This window comes from Physella acuta, unplaced genomic scaffold, assembly GCF_028476545.2.
Source record: "Physella acuta isolate Inbredline_101_S28 unplaced genomic scaffold, ASM2847654v3 ptg002454l, whole genome shotgun sequence".
NCBI classification, from domain to species: Eukaryota; Metazoa; Mollusca; class Gastropoda; family Physidae; genus Physella; species Physella acuta.
In genome coordinates, this window is record NW_026733937.1 from 39110 (window position 1) to 56294 (window position 17185).

At 41.6% G+C, this 17185-nt stretch overlaps 1 protein-coding gene across 3 annotated transcripts in view; it reads right to left on the bottom strand.

The window, feature by feature from the left end:
• The window catches only part of LOC131933318 (voltage-gated potassium channel subunit beta-2), a gene marked incomplete at its 3' end in the record, with an annotated part of 53452 nt that extends 37016 nt beyond the window's left edge, over positions 1-16436 (bottom strand). For 2 of the 3 annotated variants that reach the window (XM_059290101.1, XM_059290099.1), the window contains 1 exon segment: positions 16300-16436. 3 annotated transcript variants of the gene reach the window in all.
• Between the last annotated feature and the right edge of the window lie 749 nt (positions 16437-17185).

The window sequence follows — 17185 nt, forward strand, 5'->3', positions numbered from 1 at the left end:
ATCAGAATTCGTTTTTCCCTTTTATTAAATAGTGTATTTTTACTATATTTTTTCAAATAAATATGCATACTATATTCATTTTACAATATATATTTTTCCCTAATTAAGTGGTACGATTTTAATGATGCGCTGAACTAAAATAATTAAATTAATTAATACATACAGTCACCATGGGACGAGTTAGACATGTACAACATTTCTTAGACAACATTTGCACCATAGGTATGTGGAAACTATATATTTAAACACTTTAAAGCGATTAGCGATTTTTAAAAAAAGATATAATTTTGTATTTTAATTATATCCTGCAATTAAGGCCAGCATTTGATTTTAATAATGAATAAGGTAGGAGAATAAAATTGTCCTGTAATTAAGTGGATAATTATGGATAGCTTTGTGAAAAAATAAAACATTTTAATTTTTTTTTTGAAACGGTTATTATATTAACTTAATAATTAATTAGCGTTTTCACGGTGAAAAATAGGATTCAAGCTAAAATAATTGTATAGATTCAACCAATCATGTGTCAGTCCAATGTCACAGCATGTGTCAGTCTAGCAAGTGACATGTCAGTCCAATGTCACAGCATGTGTCAGTCTAGCAAGTGACATGTCAGTCCAATGTCATAGCATGTGTCAATCTAGCATGTGACATGTCAGTCCAATGACATAGCATGTGTCAGTCTAGCATGTGACATGTCAGTCCAATGTCATAGCATGTATCAGTCTAGCAAGTGACATGTCAGTCCAATGACATAGCATGTGTCAATCTAGCATGTGACGTGTCAGTCCAATGTCACAGCATGTGTCAGTATAGCATGTGACATGACATGTCAGTCCAATGTCACAGCATGTGTCAGTCTAGCATGTGACATGACGCGTCAGTCCAATGTCATAGCATGTGTCAGTCTAGCATGTGACATGTCAGTCCAATGTCATACCATGTGTCAGTCTAGCAAGTGACATGTCAGTCCAATGACATAGCATGTGTCAATCTAGCATGTGACGTGTCAGTCCAATGTCACAGCATGTGTCAGTCTAGCCTGTGACATGACGCGTCAGTCCAATGTCATAGCATGTGTCAGTCTAGCATGTGACGTGTCAGTCCAATGTCATAGCATGTGTCAGTCTAGCATGTGACGTGTCAGTCCAATGTCACAGCATGTGTCAGTCTAGCATGTGACATGACATGTCAGTCCAATGTCATAGCATGTGTCAGTCTAGCATGTGACGTGTCAGTCCAATGTCACAGCATGTGTCAGTCTAGCATGTGACATGACATGTCAGTCCAATGTCACAGCATGTGTCAGTCTAGCTTGTGACATGTCAGTCCAATGTCACAGCATGTGTCAGTCTAGCATGTGACATGTCAGTCCAATGACATAGCATGTGTCAATCTAGCATGTGACGTGTCAGTCCAATGTCACAGCATGTGTCAGTCTAGCATGTGACATGTCAGTCCAATGTCATACCATGTGTCAGTCTAGCAAGTGACATGTCAGTCCAATGACATAGCATGTGTCAATCTAGCATGTGACGTGTCAGTCCAATGTCACAGCATGTGTCAGTCTAGCCTGTGACATGACGCGTCAGTCCAATGTCATAGCATGTGTCAGTCTAGCATGTGACGTGTCAGTCCAATGTCATAGCATGTGTCAGTCTAGCATGTGACGTGTCAGTCCAATGTCACAGCATGTGTCAGTCTAGCATGTGACATGACATGTCAGTCCAATGTCATAGCATGTGTCAGTCTAGCATGTGACGTGTCAGTCCAATGTCACAGCATGTGTCAGTCTAGCATGTGACATGACATGTCAGTCCAATGTCACAGCATGTGTCAGTCTAGCTTGTGACATGTCAGTCCAATGTCACAGCATGTGTCAGTCTAGCATGTGACATGTCAGTCCAATGACATAGCATGTGTCAATCTAGCATGTGACGTGTCAGTCCAATGTCACAGCATGTGTCAGTATAGCATGTGACATGACATGTCAGTCCAATGTCACAGCATGTGTCAGTCTAGCATGTGACATGACGCGTCAGTCCAATGTCATAGCATGTGTCAGTCTAGCATGTGACATGTCAGTCCAATGTCATACCATGTGTCAGTCTAGCAAGTGACATGTCAGTCCAATGACATAGCATGTGTCAATCTAGCATGTGACGTGTCAGTCCAATGTCACAGCATGTGTCAGTCTAGCCTGTGACATGACGCGTCAGTCCAATGTCATAGCATGTGTCAGTCTAGCATGTGACGTGTCAGTCCAATGTCATAGCATGTGTCAGTCTAGCATGTGACGTGTCAGTCCAATGTCACAGCATGTGTCAGTCTAGCATGTGACATGACATGTCAGTCCAATGTCATAGCATGTGTCAGTCTAGCATGTGACGTGTCAGTCCAATGTCACAGCATGTGTCAGTCTAGCATGTGACATGACATGTCAGTCCAATGTCACAGCATGTGTCAGTCTAGCTTGTGACATGTCAGTCCAATGTCACAGCATGTGTCAGTCTAGCATGTGACATGACATGTCAGTCCAATGTCACAGCATGTGTCAGTCTAGCTTGTGACATGTCAGTCCAATAACAGCATGTGTCAGTCTAGCATGTGACCGACATCACGTGACGATTCGTGCCGTGAGGACCAGCAGACGAGCAAGCAACGTAAGAATTGATTGGGTCAAGGTCAAAGGTCGGGACACGTCAAACAGCGCCATCTTGGGGCAGACGTGTGCAAACACACGGGGCTAGCAATCCCCGGGGTGGGGCTAGCAATCCCTGGGGTGGGGCTAATCACGGTCAATCAACAGTACCGAGGTAGAACACATTTCTATTTCAATCAACGGAAGACAAACACTTATCAAAGAATAAATAAAAACTCTGGACCTAAAATAATATTCAAGGGAAAAAAATTACAAATAGAAAGGGCCCAGACATATTGATTGGATTTGGTGGGGGTCAGGGCGACACCAAATAAAAATTTTTTTAAAGCGACAGTGTGAGAGAACGATGAACCGGCCAGTATCGACACGAGCGTCTGGGCCTATCGATATCATTCGAGAATATCCCAGTTGCAGGATAACACAGGACCTTCGCCGTGGTCAGGCAGTGACCTAACTGGACCTTCGCCGTAGTCAGGCAGTGACCTAATACTACACTAGCTAAAACATGGGCAGTGGCCTAAGTGGACAGTAGCAAAAGACGGCAGTGACCTAACTGGACAGTAGCAAAAGACGGCAGTGACCTAACTGGACAGTAGCAAAAGACGGCAGTGACCTAACTGGACAGTAGCAAAAGACGGCAGTGACCTAACTGGACAGTAGCAAAAGACGGCAGTGACCTAACTGGACAGTAGCAAAAGACGGCAGTGACCTAACTGGACAGTAGCAAAAGACGGCAGTGACCTAACTGGACAGTAGCAAAAGACGGCAGTGACCTAACTGGACAGTAGCAAAAGACGGCAGTGACCTAACTGGACAGTAGCAAAAGACGGCAGTGACCTAAGTGTACAATAGACGGGCAGTGACCTAACTGGACAGTAGCAAAAGACGGCAGTGACCTAAGTGGACAATAGACGGGCAGTGACCTAACTGGACAGTAGCAAAAGACGGCAGTGACCTAAGTGGACAATAGACGGGCAGTGACCTAAGTGGACAATAGACGGGCAGTGACCTAAGTGGACAGTGGCCAAAAGACGGGCAGTGACCTAAATGGACAATAGACGGGCAGTGACCTAAGTGGACAATAGACGGGCAGTGACCTAAGTGGACAATAGACGGGCAGTGACCTAAATGGACAATAGACAGGCAGTGACCTAAATGGACAGTGGCCAAAAGACGGGCAGTGACCTAAGTGGACAGTGGCCAAAAGACGGCAGTGACGTAAGTGGACAGTGGCCAAAAGACGGGCAGTCACCTAACTGGACAGTAGCCAAAAGTCGGACAGTGACCTAATACCACACTAGCCAAAAGACGGGTCGAGATTTACTTTGAGGTCGCTGACCTCTTGAGCCAGACAGTGACTCATAGGGCTTGATCACATGTTATGTAACTCTATGTTATGTGTGGTTTATGTGATCAAATGTTATGTAACTCTACGTTATGTGTGGTTTATGTGCTCACATGTTATGTAACTCTACGTTAGGTATGGTATATGTAATCACATGTTATGTAACTCTACGGTATGTGTGGTTTATGTAATCACGTGTTATGTAACTCTACGGTATGTGTGGTTTATGTGATTACATGTTATGTGTTTTTGCTAGCTACGTGAGTTAGGGCGGAGTTGATTTATTTGATCCAATACTGATTTTTTATTTGCAATCTTTTTATAGATTTTATTTAATTGGGCGAACAGGCTGACACAAGCGACCAACGGGGTAATTTCTAGAAATGTTAAAAAATGTACTGGTGTATAGGAATGTTGTAAGATTTAAGGTGGGGGGGGGGGAAAGAAATGTCATTTTTTTAAAGTTACATAAAATCTGCATCATTCTAATGTAATATATATATATATATATATATATATATATATATATATATATATATATATATATATATATATATATATATATATATATATATATATATATATATATAATGTATAAAGAGAGATTGTGTGTGTGAGCGGTACCACAACGCAATAACAACATATCTCTAGAGGCCGTAATGTCTTGTATCGACCTGAAAACATCTAAAAATAGCCGCCCAGAGAATACAATGTCAATTTAGCTTGCGTGGGAACTACACAATCAATCAATTAGCAGATTAGTGAATTACCCGAATTAGTTATATGACAGGGTCACCATAATTTGACAGTGACACGTTGACGTGAAGCTGTTACCGGTGTCACAATGACAATATGTGTCACCTTATATAACAGTGTCACCAATACATGACACTATCACTATGAGGTGCAGGTTTGTTTTACAATAATATGACACAGACACCGTGATATGACAGTGTCATCATAATATGAAAGTGTCAACAAGGTTGGCAGTGTCACCATAACTAGGCAGTGTCACCATAACTAGGCAGTGTCACCATAATTAGGCAGTGTCACCATAACTAGGCAGTGTCACCATAACTAGGCAGTGTCACCATAACTAGGCAGTGTCACCATAACTAGGCAGTGTCACCATAACTAGGCAGTGTCACCATAACTAGGCAGTGTCACCATAACTAGGCAGTGTCACCGTGATTAGGCAGTGTCACCATGATTTGAAATTGTCACAGAACAAAAATTGTCCAATCCCCCTCTCAAGTTAGAATCCTAAATCTAACTAGAATTCTTTACCTATATACTACTTTAATCCAAACCTTAAGAAAAAGACCAAAATCTAAGCATCCACCTTAGCCTAAAACTTCACACAAAACCAAAACCAACGCTAGACATTGGTTTAAGCATAACCCTAACCCTATCCCTAACCCTAGCCTTAGCCCTAGCCCTAAACCTAGCTCTAACCCTAACCCTAGCCCTAACTCTAACCCTAACTCTAACCCTGTCCTACTAGGCGGGGGGTAATTGACAGGGGGTAATTGACAGGGGGGTATTTACTCCGGGGGGGGGGGTGGTAATGTCGGGGGATGTCCGGGGGGTAATTGACAGGGGGGGGTAATGTCGGGGGATGTCCGGGGGGTAATTGATAGGGGGGGGGAATGCCCTGTTCCCACAGCGAACAATGTTAAATCATAAGACATTAGATCCGTTATGACAGAATATGACACACTTTTATATGATACATCATACAATGGCATACAATGAACTTAAATTCAACATGACAGAATATGACCCACTTTTATTTCCTCTCATCCAGTTTGGCCAAGTATGTCCCACTCTCACTCATTTAAAACCCGTGAGAGAAAATATGACCCACTCGTATCCACAATGCCCCTTTACAATCCGCTCATTACCCCCCCCCCCCCCCCCCCCCCGCCCCCCCCTTCAGGCTAGTGACAATTGCTTTTCTGCACTGACCTGAAAATTTAACGGAAAGATATTGGGACAATACAAAACTATAACAGATGCGTCACATTTGGGTTACCGGAAAAAACTTCAGTAATTTTAAACTCACGACAGCACAAACTAAGCAACACACATTTACACAACAACAAAACAACACACGACAGAGTTCATTTAGACACATTTTGGCGTGTGTTACACGTCAGTAATTTTAACTTCAGTTATTTTAAACTCACGACAGCACAAAAATAGCAACACGCAACAACAAAACGACTGGGGTTATGTAAACAAATTTTGGCAAGTAAAACACAAGTGTGAGATATTAAAGTCATTGAAAAATTGAAATCGTCTATCTGAAATATTACTAGCTATTTGTATCGGGATATAGAAAAACTTAAATCGTTCACCTGAAACATTACTAGGTATTTGTTTCGGTTGTTATTGGTTTTCTTTTTCATAATTTTGTCAGATTGAATACATTTTTTTATCGGCTTTAATAGTTCTGTTGTCACCATCTACATACGCCTCTATCCTGGGGTTTAATTTTTTTATTTTATTACTGACGGGTGTCATGATTTCTTTTGATCGTACACTTGTCAGTACACTTGTCAGTGTTGAAATATTCATGACAAGTCACGCCAACAGTGGGAATATTTCACGTCAGTGTGGCCGTGTGCATTCTAATGAAACAGTTCATCTAGTTAACGGAAACAATGGGATGGGGGGGGGGGGGGTCCTCATGATGTTCATTGTGGAGTAGATGTTGAACGTCTGCAACAATTGTGGATGTCGCCCTTCAATCGACTGGTCCCTGGTCGTCGGCGTCGATCGATAGGCAGGAGGAACGAGGTAATCGATAATTCGGTCTAGCCGTGGATCGCGGGGGGGGGGGGGGGGGGGTATAGGGCAGAAGAGGGGCGAGAAATATAGACAGCGAGTCTTTTAAAAAACGACAGTCTGCAGAAAAAATATTCCCAGAAGAAATACAGAGTGTTCAACGTGTAGGGAGCTGTAAAATATATAAACAGTCTCAGAAAAATACGGATTACATAAATTTCTCTTGCAGTCTTTAAAAAGTACAGACAGTCTAAAATAAAAATCATTTTCTACAAACTTTGAGAAACACGTGATGGTTGTTTTATTTTATATAACGAGTCCCAATAAAACTCACCGACACCGTTACCTAGCAACATGCGGTCAGAAACAAAAAATTTAAGAAATACTGACCCCAATACGTTGGTCAGAAAATACAAACTTTTAAAATACTGACAGACTTTTTTTTTAACAAACAGCTCAATTTAAAAAGGCCTAGACATAATTATACAAAGTGTAAGATATATTCTGACCGAAAGGAAGAATTGGTTGTCTTAAAATAAAGTGGCAAAACAACATGCTAAGTAAACAGACCAAGCTTGGAAACAAGATATTTAGAAATCATATATATATATATATATATATATATATATATATATATATATATATATATATATATATATATATAGGCCTCGCATGTATGTATGTATATGCTTATATTCGAACAAACCCTTATCTTTTAACCAGCGGGGACATCTGGCCAAATATTTACCCGATTTTTGAAATACGTACATGTCATGATGCATATCGATTTCCCCACAATTATAAAACATTTTCTGGTCGCGACGGCCATCGATCTCACAATGTATCGAACTCAATTATTTCTTATCACTTCTATGTACAATAAAATATGGCCTGTTATATTTTTACTTTCTCGTATATACGAAGTATAGAGAAAGTATTGTAATCGTGCACAAAAATCACTTGAAATTTTAACATCTTTCACCGTATTACACCTCAGTCCTTCATCACATCCGAAGTTTAGAGGACTTATTTTAATCGGGCAAAAATTATCAATCCAGATTTATCAAAACTAAGAGGTTTTATGCGTAATCCAGTCTGAAAAACTGGGCTTTGCAATTCTGTCCGTATGTCTGTGTGTCTGTGTGTGTGTGTGTCCGTGTGTAAACACGATAACTTGAGTACCGTTACAGCTAGGTTGATGAAATTTCATATATAAGTATTTTATCAAAATCGTAGATCCGTATCAACTTTTGAGCGATTTCCAATAACCGGAAGTGGTACTTTTTCTACTTTGAATTTTTCAAAAGCCTATAACTTGAGTACTATTTCAGATAGATAAATGAAATTCCACAAGTAAGTATAAGATCTAATTCTCTACCTTATGTTATATTTTGAGTAGCTTCCGTTGACCGGAAGTAGTAATTTACGCTACTTCCGATTTCTCAAAAAACTAATGTAAATGTATTAAGTACTAATACTATTGCGCACTATTATACACACCTTTATTAGGCGTTCGCTTGGTGCGCAATTGTTTTTTACTGAGATTCTATTCTATTTTTTAAAAGTTTAAGTATTTAAAATGGATTAAAAATCATAACTATATCCCCAGTTACCATCCCCTGTTGTTTTATATAAGAATATTCGAGAAAGTTTAGGGGAGATCACTACCGGTTTATTTTATATGGAGATAAAAAAATAATTATTTCAAGAAAAGAAAGCTGTGGTTATATACGCGTTTATCTTTATCTATATGTATTTATGCAATTTAAAAAACCAAAAGACTTAATCGAAATATAAAATCCGCTTGAGGGGTGGGGGTGGGGGCTTCTATACCAATATTATAAGTGTAGATATTATTGAGGCAAAGGTGGATGAAAATGGCGTTTGAAAGGTTTTTTAGGCTTACCCATACAATTACGAATCAATGCGCACATATTTTTTAGGCAAGGACCTTGAAAATCTCGTCGATGGTCGGATGGAGAGGGTCAAATGGAGAGGGTCGATGGAAAGGGTCGAATAGAGAGGGTCGAATGGAGAGGGAATGGAGAGGGTCGAATGTAGAGTGTCGAATGGAGAGGGTCTAATGGAGAGGGTCGAATGGAGAGGGTCGAATGGAGAGGGTCGAATGGAGAGGGTCGAATGGAGAGGGTCGAATGGAGAGGGTCGAATGGAGAGGGTCGAATGGAGAGGGTCGGATGGATAGGGTCGATGGAAAGGGTCGAATGGAGAGGGTCGAATAGAGAGGGTCGAATGGAGAGGGTCGAATGGAGAGGGTCGAATGGAGAGGGTCGAATGGAGAGGGTCGAATGGAGAGGGTCGAATGGAGAGGGTCGGATGGATAGGGTCGATGGAAAGGGTCGAATGGAGAGGGTCGAATGGAGAGGGTCGAATGGAGAGGGTCGAATGGAGAGGGTCGAATGGAGAGGGTCGAAAGGAGAGGGTCGAATGGAGAGGGTCGAATGGAGAGGGTCGAATGGAGAGGGTTGGATGGAGAGGGTCGAATGGAGAGGGTCGGATGGAGAGGGTCGAATGGAGAGGGTCGAATGGAGAGGGTCGAATGGAGAGGGTCGAATGGAGAGGGTCGAATGGAGAGGGTCGAATGGAGAGGGTCGGATGGAGAGGGTTGATTGACTAGGGTCTCCACGACCAAGTTTACGTGCTCTGCTACAGGATAAGGCTTGCTGTCAGAAGGACAATGTCCAAAGACAGTCACGTGGGATTGAACTAGTAGAGCAAAGCAAAAACGGCGGAATCGGACCGGTGATCAGGACGGAAATAAGCACCCACGTGACATATACCTGACTAATCAAAACATTTCCTTCAAACAAAAACTTTTCCGTCAAACAAAAACATTTCCGTCAAACGAAAACATTTCTGTTAAACAAAAAAAAATTCCGTCAAACGAAAACATTTCCGTAAAACTAATTTTCTGTCAAGCGAAAACATTTCCGTCAATGGTAAACATTTCCGTCAAACGAAAACATTTCCGTCAAACGAAATTTTTTCCTACAAAACTATTTCAGCGTGACTACTATCAGACCTTGAATGAAGATGAAAAAAATTAATTTAAAGACAGAGCGATATCCACCCTGAGGTCAATATTAAAAGCCAGCACGTGGTTTTACTGAGGCATGCGCACTGCACCATTTCCGTATCTAGCCACCTATTTCTGTCACCTGAACATGAAACCACAGCAAACTTCCTACCGCACAAAAACACCTGGTGGAAAAGAGATGTAACTTTTCTATTGTTCTTTTCAATTTTAGATCACTTGTAAGTGACAAAAAAATCTCATTTTCTCAATGCTAATACATCTATACTTAGAATCCATTTTTCCCCTTCTTTTTTTCTATTCTTGACACGATTTTTTTTCCTTGAACCATCCAATCCATGTTGACTTTTTTTTTTAAACTTTAAAAATAAAATAAAGCCATTACAACGAACAAGAGAAGACAACTGTTCACACATTTCTCAAGTCGAGTTTTTCCCCTTGTCTTTCTTTCCTCTGTGCCTAGAAGCAACATATTTCACCTCAAGACAAAACCTGTTGAGGTGTTAGTTCTGTAATGAATGAGCATCTCCCCGCACGGTGCTTGAAACTGGTGACGTCACGCTTTACGCAGAGTATCAGAATACGTTCCATCTATTTTTAAACACGCAGCTGCTAGACAAAATCAGCCAATGAAATGGTCTGTAACAAAAGATGTTGGTTGTGCCTTAACATCCTCACATGGTTGCTTGTTGCTGATTGGTTTTCCTAATCTTGACGTTGTCTGGGCTTAATTTTTTACCTGAATTATGAAACGTCTCAAGTGATGTGAATTGTTCAGGTAAGTTGGTGAAAACTTGACGTCAACACACGTCTGTCTTGTTCACGTCATCACACGTCTGTCTTGTTCACAACACACGTCTACCTTCCTCACGTGAACTGTGAAGCTTTATTGTGTGAACATTACAAAACTGTAGGAAAATTGGATGATGCAAACAGTATAGGGTACCAGTTTAAGCTGACGGACGAAAGGAATTGATAGAATCAGAATGAGACGGTGGTTTAGAAGTTGTTAAAGGTGAATATCACGTTATTATAGAACTTCTGCTGGAGCCATTTGAGTCAGGGCTTCAGTCATTGAAGTCCTATGAGTTTAGGAGTCGGAGTCAACGCAACAATGCTTTATGCTACGTCGCTAGCCTTTAGGTTACGTCGCTTGCGTAAGGCTACGTCGATAGCTTTAAGCTGTCAAAGAATGACAGAGCCATAAAAAACAGACTTAATAAAATAGAAGAAAAAAACAATGCCATTCTGGGAACTCATTAGCGCTGATCAGGAGTGATGTTTCCATAAAGCCCATTACACTATTCGAAGGCGGTCAATGGTAGAAGAACACGCGATCTTCGCGAACTAGGCAGAGGTCGATGAACTAATCTCAGATGTTCACTGGCAACCCATAGATGATGTGAACAGTGATGAATCAGATTGTGAGAACATAAAGCCCTACAAGATTTGTAACAGCGGTTTGATCCGGAGGAACATCATTAACTAGAGTCAGAGGAACATCATCGACTATAGCCGGAGGAGCATCATCAACTAGAGAGGGAGGAACATCATCAACTAGAGCCGGAGGAACATCATCAACTAGAGCCAAAGCAACATCCTCGACTAGAGCAGGAGGGACATCATCAACTAGAGCCGGAGGAACATCATCAACTAGAGCCAAAGCAACATCATCGACTAGAGAGGGAGGAACATCATCAACTAGAGAGAAACATCATCAACTAGAGCCGGAGGAACATCATCAACTAGAGCCGGATGAACATCATCAACTAGAGCCGGAGGAACATCATCGACTAGAGAGGGAGGAACATCATCGACTAGAGGGGAACATCATCAACTAGAGAGAAACATCATCAACTAGAGCCGGAGGTACATCATCAACTAGAGAGGGATGAACATCATAGACTAGAGGGGAACATCATCAACTAGAGAGAAACATCATCAACTAGAGCCGGAGGAACATCATCAACTAGACAGGGAGGAACATCATCAACTAGAGAGGGATGAACATCATCGACTAGAGGGGAACATCATCAACTAGAGAGAAACATCATCAACTAGAGCCGGAGGAACATCATCAACTAGAGCCGGAGGAACATCATCAACTAGAGCCGGAGGAACATCATCGACTAGAGAGGGAGGAACATCATCGACTAGAGGGGAACATCATCAACTAGAGAGAAACATCATCAACTAGAGCCGGAGGAACATCATCAACTAGAGCCGGAGGTACATCATCAACTAGAGAGGGATGAACATCATCGACTAGAGGGGAACATCATCAACTAGAGAGAAACATCATCAACTAGAGCCGGAGGAACATCATCAACTAGACAGGGAGGAACATCATCAACTAGAGAGGGATGAACATCATCGACTAGAGGGGAACATCATCAACTAGAGAGAAACATCATCAACTAGAGCCGGAGGAACATCATCAACTAGAGCCGGAGGAACATCATCAACTAGAGCCGGAGGAACATCATCAACTAGAGCCGGAGGAGCATCATCAACTAGAGAGGGAGGAACATCATCAACTAGAGCCGGAGGAACATCATCAACTAGAGCCAAAGCAACATCCTCGACTAGAGCAGGAGGGACATCATCAACTAGAGCCGGAGGAACATCATCAACTAGAGCCAAAGCAACATCATCGACTAGAGAGGGAGGAACATCATCAACTAGAGAGAAACATCATCAACTAGAGCCGGAGGAACATCATCAACTAGAGCCGGATGAACATCATCAACTAGAGCCGGAGGAACATCATCGACTAGAGAGGGAGGAACATCATCGACTAGAGGGGAACATCATCAACTAGAGAGAAACATCATCAACTAGAGCCGGAGGTACATCATCAACTAGAGAGGGATGAACATCATAGACTAGAGGGGAACATCATCAACTAGAGAGAAACATCATCAACTAGAGCCGGAGGAACATCATCAACTAGACAGGGAGGAACATCATCAACTAGAGAGGGATGAACATCATCGACTAGAGGGGAACATCATCAACTAGAGAGAAACATCATCAACTAGAGCCGGAGGAACATCATCAACTAGAGCCGGAGGAACATCATCAACTAGAGCCGGAGGAACATCATCGACTAGAGAGGGAGGAACATCATCGACTAGAGGGGAACATCATCAACTAGAGAGAAACATCATCAACTAGAGCCGGAGGAACATCATCAACTAGAGCCGGAGGTACATCATCAACTAGAGAGGGATGAACATCATCGACTAGAGGGGAACATCATCAACTAGAGAGAAACATCATCAACTAGAGCCGGAGGAACATCATCAACTAGACAGGGAGGAACATCATCAACTAGAGAGGGATGAACATCATCGACTAGAGGGGAACATCATCAACTAGAGAGAAACATCATCAACTAGAGCCGGAGGAACATCATCAACTAGAGAGGAAGAACATCATCAACTAGTATAACCATAACCCGTATTGGTCTAAAGTAAAAAATACAAAACAACAACAAGCGAACCGTCGGTTAGAATTATTTGGAAAACTAAAACGGAATTTAAAAATATACCACTGACGGGATAGCAGTTACATTTAAACGTCATTTTACATTGTGCATCCGTTCACAAAATGTTAAGTTTACTGTAAATGTACCCCGCTCTTTGAGGTAACACCTGAACGCTAAATCGTATTTTACCGTCTTCTGTTTTCATACAAGAACTCACTGTGACCTATTTATACATCTGCGCGTGAATACCCACCCAAAAATAGAACCAGCTATCAACAGATAGTGGAACTTTTTTCATCCAATAAAAACAATCAAAACTCCTGAGGAAATGGTACAATATCCCATCATTCCATGCTCCGTTCTTTTATTTGTTTATTTACAATCTGTTTCTAAATATAACAGCCAATCAGACGCTTGACAATAATCTACCACACAAGTGGGGGTTCTAAGAATAGGCAGGCTGTTTAGCTAATTGAACAAAACAACATTTGTAGACTAGTAGATCATAGAAGATCAGTTTGTTTTTGCTTTTTTAGTGGATGTTTGGTCCACGGACATTCTAACTGACCTTCATGGACAAGTAAGCTGACCTTCATGGACACTTTGACCTACATTGAAAAGGTAACTGACCTCGAGAGACAAGGTAGCTGACCTAGAGGGTCAAGGTAACTGGCCTACATATTACATAATAACGAAAGTAATTAAAAACATGTAACAGGTAATGTGTACGTGAAACAGCTGTACAGCTAAACATCTGGAGCAAGGGGCCTACACGGTGTTGCTGCCCTTTTTAACATTGGTCACATGGGAAAATAAGAGATTACGTCACTCTCTGTCCCACCCCACTAACGTCACGACAAATGCTACCGTGAACAGACGTCAAAGAGTTTTGCTAACTCGTCTGGCAGATGGTGAGCAAGCACGTGAGGTAACGGTCACAGTTATGAGGCTCATTGCGTCACAATCCTCACCGCTACACGTCACGCGTCACACAAGACACGCGTCACATTTCTCAATTGCTACACGTCACGTGTCACACAAGACATGCTGGTGAGAAGACACAGCTCTAAATATACCTTAACTAAAGGTAACTGACCTATTTTAGTCAAGGTAACTCTTCCACTTTAAATCAAGGTAACTGACATTCTTTTGTCAATGTAACAAGATAATTTATCACGGTAACCGTCTTATTTTAGTCAAAGTAACCCAGTCTATTAAGGTAAGTTAACTGACCGATTTTATTCAAGGTAACCCGGTCCATTTAATTAAGTTAACCGAGATTTTTAAGGAAATAATCGACCACTCGTATTGATTGTAACTGATCCGTTCGAGCGACGTTACTGACCTATTCTAAAAACAGCCGACCTAGTTTTAGAGAGAGGGCGACATAGTGACCCGTGGTCAGGGGATTCTTTGGGAAATAAAGCCGACATGTTGGCACAAGATTCCTACTTCTTTAAGTTGAGTTGATAGAACAATTCAGGCACAAGTTTAGCAACTTATCTACGTGAGTTGATAGAACAATTCAGGCACAAGTTTAGCAACTTATCTACGTGAGTTGATAGAACAATTCAGGCACAAGTTTAGCAACTTATCTACGTGAGTTGATAGAACAAGTCAGGCACAAGTTTAGCAACTTATCTACGTGAGTTGATAGAACAATTCAGGCACAAGTTTATCAACTTCTTTAAGTGAGTTGAGAGAAAAACTCAGACAGGATGGTGTAAATATGTTGACGCGAGCGAACGTGAATTTGTGAAACTTACTCAGGCCTAAATTGATGAACGTATGTTAAATGTGAAATACAGGGGAGGTGGTGAATGTAATTAGATTGACGTGGGCTTTATTTGTTGTATGTGGACATTTTGTAGAAATGGACATTTTGTGATATGGACTTTTGTTGGATATGGATGGCTGACATCCCTACAGAGTTTCTTCCAGGCATCTCTTGGGGGGGGGGGGGGGGGGGGGGGGGGGGGCGAAGAAAGTCTACCCCCCCCCCCCCGAACGAAATGGAATTTTTATAGAAAATATATACTTTTGCCGCCTCCCCCCCCCCCCCCCCCACCCGAAAATTTCAAGTGCACCCTCGGAGAAAAAAGTCTGGAAGAACCACTGCATCCCAAACACGAGTACATTTCTTTTTTAACTGCATAGGCAGTTGTGTGGTTTGATTTTTTAAAGGTTAGGGTTAAGTGCCACGGTTAGGATTGTATTTAACGTTAGTACTACAGATAGCTTAGGGATAGGTTCAAACCTGCCAAGCAGGGGGGTCATAATGGGAAAGAACCGAAAAAATGTCTTTGGTGTATCAGGAAACTATAAATAACTACCCCGGGGAGGTTTTAGAGCCGGGGCTATGAGGAGCTTCCCACGGTACATTTAAGGCCGAGTTAATTAGCTGCCGCTATTACACCGTTCATCTCACCTGCTGACGAGTGCTTCACTTACCTGTGCTTACCTTTACCAAAACTAACACGGGACCAAGATTTTGGATATTTATACATTACACAAATATTTTCAATAACACGAATAAAATATTCGTTTTGATAGGGACTATATTATATACACATAAATTTGATTTACTTAGCAGACCTATATATCCTCTATCACCTTTATATCACAAATTATTATAATATATAAACTATGTCAAAATTTTCGTTTGTATTTTACAAGGTGCGTGAGTTTTCCTTATACGCCAAAAATAACTAATCAATAATCAAAGATTAAATGACCACATAACAGATCGAAGTATTATCACGATCCTCACACAGCCCAGGTTAACCCGAATTGATTGTCATTGAATACACAAGCATCACTGTAGGTAGCACATAATCCCTTGACGAAATATCACACAAACACGCAACTATTTCTTTTTTAACTGCACAGAAACCATCCCTGAAAAATATACACGTTTATATTTACTACCAGCGGGTTAGGAATCCTAACCATAATCCTACCATTCTACTTTCTTTAGTCAGTGTTCTCTACGCCAGCCCCTTTACGCCATCTTTCCCCACAACATTCCTCCAGCAAGCTGCTGCGATCTTTCGTTCCGCGGCCCTCTGCGCTCTCACCCCGCCTCGACAGCCCGCTCGGTTCCTCCGCTCTCCGAGTCCAACTTCCCGACCCCCACACCTCTCCCTTCCACTGCTATCTGTTGTCTTTTTTTTTTTTAATTATTTTTTTATATTTTTTTTACGCATGCGTGAATCAAAATCACGTAATGCGTAGCTTATATTGGAAGAGAGGCCCGCACGCGCGAACTCAAAAGTATGAATAACCGATTGCGTCATATGTTAAGAAAAAAGGTTTCTAAAAAAACTATGGCGCACCGGTTGCTTGGGTGCGCTAATAATAGCCGGGTCGAAATGTGGGGCAGGTTATGATTGCGCAATTCGTCTTGTGTTGAGGATTTTGTTTTTTCATTAGCTGGCATATCTATCTGCTGAATGTTCAAACTGTGTCAACTCAATATCAATGAGCTCAAGATTCGAACTGCCACCTTAGATAGCATATCTATCAGATCAAGGTTAAACATGTCTTTAAAAAAGTACTTTCTACATTACTCCCCCCCCCCCCCAAAACACACGCACACACAAAAGCCTGATCCTTCCCTCTCATACCCCACATTTAAACGAGAAATCTAGCTCGTATAAATAACATTGTAACATACGACACATATATTTCTTTGGATTTGACTCTATGAAATTCAAAACAGTATACGTCACATTCCCCCCCCTCCCCCCACCCTCACACTCATCATTAAACCAGAGACTCACAACTGACATAACTGCTAACCCCTAACCCACCCCACTAAAAATCACAGACTCACATAACTGTTAA